We start from the raw sequence: 4,033 nt of genomic DNA, 5'->3' as shown, positions 1-4,033 counted from the left end.
AATTATTTTTGAGACTGCAAGTACCAGGAATCGAACTCGGGTCCTGCCAAATGTGAAGCTCAGAATATTTTTACGGAAAATATTATTTAAATTTATGCTATCATATGTCAAGTCATTAATAAAATATTTTAAACAATTTGAATATGCCGTACTTACAAAGAATTATGCATACGAGAGCAGCCAGCAACATGCATACGTCCTTGCTTTGGCCCATATATGGAGTGCCGATATGCAGCAGTTACAACAGCAACAATAACAGCAGTAACAACAAAGCTTCATACAATAACGATTCTGTTTAAATAATAAAATAAGACAGGCAAGGCAGTACAGCGCTTCCGCACCTGAATTACTTTGCTGCTGTTTTAAAGTGCTTGACGTTGGCATCACAGTTCACTATGTACAAGTATGTGTGTGTGCTGTGGATGAGTACCAAAAAGCGTATGTGTATGTGTATAACACCTTCTTTGGTTATAATCATATTTCAGGGGATTAGCATAATTTTACGTAAAATTAATAATAAAAAGTAAGTGGCATTTAGATACACTCACTTCTTTCTTTCACTCGTACTCAATGCGGCAGAGGCTGGGCTTTGGCGTGGACGTTGAAATTTGCGCTCGTCTGTCGGTATTTTGCCCTTCTTTAAACAACTTTTTTCCTTTGTAAGCTTTTTGATACTTGCTTAAATATTTAAATAAGGCATTGTTCAATGCTTTCGCAAGAGCAAAAGAACAAGGGACAAAAGATCTTTATATGAATTGCAAAGAATATCAAATTTTATTTGCCTTTTTTATACACATAAAATGTAAAATTTTGGGTGCCTTTTTAATTTAAAAAAATGTTTATTACTGAAATTATATGCACATAGATGTTTTATATGATATTATATGCAATTTTTATAATACATTATTTTCAAAATTTAATATTTTAATTAACTATTCCGTAAAGAATGTAAAGACAGCACTCAAACACAACATATAATATATATAGTACACATATCAGTGAGACAATTAGAGAGAAGGAACGAAACAAAAGGAATGACGGGAAGAGAAGACTAGATAATATAATCTTAAAATAATAAAAACTATAAAATACTGTTACATTAGTAGTAACATTAACTAGAAGTTTTGAAAATTAAACGTCAAAAGTACTGGAGATATATTGTTTTCAAAAAAATAACTATGGAACAATACAAAAATTGTTTTGTGTTTTAGTGCTGTTAGCTAGCACTTTTTTACTTTTTATTTGGCTTAAAGGTAGAAACACATTTAAAATTAAGCACCAGAAACATTGGAGAAACATTGTTGTCCAAAATATAACTATACAAAAATAAAAAATTTGTGCTTAATTTTATATACTAGCGCTGTTAGTTAGTACTTTTTTACTTTTCATTAGTTTATAGTTAGAACCCCTTTTTTGTCAACATTTTTGTAAAATAATCATTTGTGATAAAACACTAAACTCTAACTGAATGTATGGTGTGCAGATGTACTGATGTGTGAATGAAATATCTCAAAAATAAAATTAAAGTTTTGCGCTTTATAGTAAACTCCCCCGATATATAGAAAACGTAATTCTCCATCTTATTCTCAAAGTATCAACAATGTTTACTAAAAAAGGACATTGTTCGAAACTCATCAGAAAATACTTAAACAATTCATACTTAAGGAAGCAAATAAATCGATTAAAATATGTAAGTATCTGAAGGAGAAATTTTAACTGGTAGTGCGAACTCAATAATACTTTCCAAGATTTATTAATTCAGTTTTCATTTTTTACTATGTATGTAGACATGTCCATATACTGTTTCTCAACAAACAAAAAATATTTACAGTTCTGAGCCTGGCACTTGCGGTCCAAACAAATTTTGTACGGACCATTGATGATGAATACTTGGCAATACTCGAAACTGCGTTGTATGGTCAGCCAAATTTTAATAAGTTAATTAAACATTTTGTTGGTGTCTTTTTATTTCTATTCAAACCCTTTTAACTTTTAAATAGTATCTTTTTGTCATAAGACGCGTCACATACAACAAAAAAATTAATATTAAAAAATGTTTGTTTTTTAGTGTGGTTAGCTGGGTCTTTGAATTATGTGTACTTTATAATGCATTGTATTATATATCTTTATTATATATAGATTTATAATATCTATTTATAATTATATAGAGTTAAAGGCGGCCTCGGCTGTGTGAGTGTAGGAGGATTTTCATTGTAAAATAGATAATGAATTGAAATTGATTAATTTAATTAATAGCATCTTTCATACGCTTAATAATTTTCAATATACAATTAAACGTTTAGTGATAATGTTCGCATTTTTTTTCCACTTAATACATTTTAAAGTAATTTTTTTCTACGTTCTGAAATTAATTTAATTGATTCAATTTCTGTTTATTTTATAATTGCACATAAGAATTTAAAAATGGAAATATTTTTTATCTGTTGAACAATTGTTCTTGATAAGCAAGAACTATTATTTTTTTATTAATGTTATAATTCGCATAAATATGTTCAAGTCTACAAATTATATCCGATTTTCTGTCTTTATGCAATTCACGTATTAGGAAATTATTTCATTTGATCACTCTTTGCTCTCGTAGCGCTTAGTCGTGCTGTTCGATCTAATTTAGCTCCTTAGCATTTCCTTACCTTGTGGAGTTGCTAATTTTCGCCTATTTTTCCCAAGACCGTTTGTATTGTTCTCTTGGTTATTTATTCTCCATATTTTCTTTTTACTTAAAATTAGTTATTGTTGTGGTTGGTTATGTGTTAAAATTCAAACAAGATGGAAAAGCATGCCCCATGACCATTGCTAACATGCAGTTATGCATAAACACATGCACACAACGTGCAACGAAAATTCATTTGCTACCAGGGCACATCAGAAACACCGCCAAAAGGACTGGCAGCATTGCCTAACCTAGCCTGGCCTGCCGTGGCCTAAACCGAATCCACGGCACTGAACTAAACAAAACGCGAATGTGCACACAAGTCTTGGACTTAAAGATCCGTAACAGCGCTTTTTTTACCCACTTGTTTTATTTTTCATTTTAACATTTTCGTTCAAACTGCTTACAAAGCATTTCTCCATATTTTTTCCCCGCAAAACCTTAACGTTTGCTGTGTTATGCATTTGTTTTTTTTTGTTTTTTGTTGTTTGTTTATATTTGTTTTTTATATTTTATTTTTGGTTTGCTTGTGTGCGCACTGAGCTTTTCATATACGAAAATATTTTAACAGCGACTTTAAAGCACCGACAAAGCACATGAAGCTGAACTGAAGAACAACAAAGAAAATATTGAAAAACAAAAATAAGTAAAGTGGAAAATGTTTTTTTTATTTTGTTTTGTTTTTATTATTGTTTTTAAAACAAAGCTAAAAGAACACAACAACAAACACCAAATAACATAAAAATTTAAAACAAGAGCAAAGGAGCAAAAGACAAGAATGCTAGTGTAGTTGTTGTTGCTATTGCTGTTGCTGTTGGCTAGTTGAACTTAAAAGCGCAACGCAGGCAGCATTGCGACCGGTTTTTTGATCATGACTTCCATTATAATTCCTTCTTCTTGTCTTGAGATATACCTACATACATACATACATACATACATAGAAGACCGCAGTAAAGAAGTCGGAAGCATAAACATGCTGAATACGTTGTATCGTTACCGGCTGACCAACTGAAATCATTCATAAAAATTGTGCTTTCAAACAAACTATTTTTGTTGCATGTTTGAAAGAGTATATCTCTCTTTTTCTTCTATTTAATTAAGACTTACAATTTTGGCTTAATGTAGTCAAAAACAAAAACAAAAACAAAAACAAAAAAAATATTTAAACACGAAAGGAGTTTCTTTTTCGTCATTTTAGGCACGCAATTTTAACATAAACTCTAAATTACTGTAATATTTTTTATTTTTTTATAAATTGTTGGTTTATCTTTACACATTTTTCGCAACATTTTTGCAACTTAATTTCAATGTAATTATATACGCGAAGCCATGAGACATGAACCTGCTAAATTGCTGTAGCTA

The sequence above is a fragment of the Teleopsis dalmanni genome, chromosome 1, assembly GCF_002237135.1.
Source record: "Teleopsis dalmanni isolate 2A chromosome 1, ASM223713v2, whole genome shotgun sequence".
NCBI classification, from domain to species: Eukaryota; Metazoa; Arthropoda; class Insecta; order Diptera; family Diopsidae; genus Teleopsis; species Teleopsis dalmanni.
Note: the sequence above shows the minus strand (reverse complement) of the source record.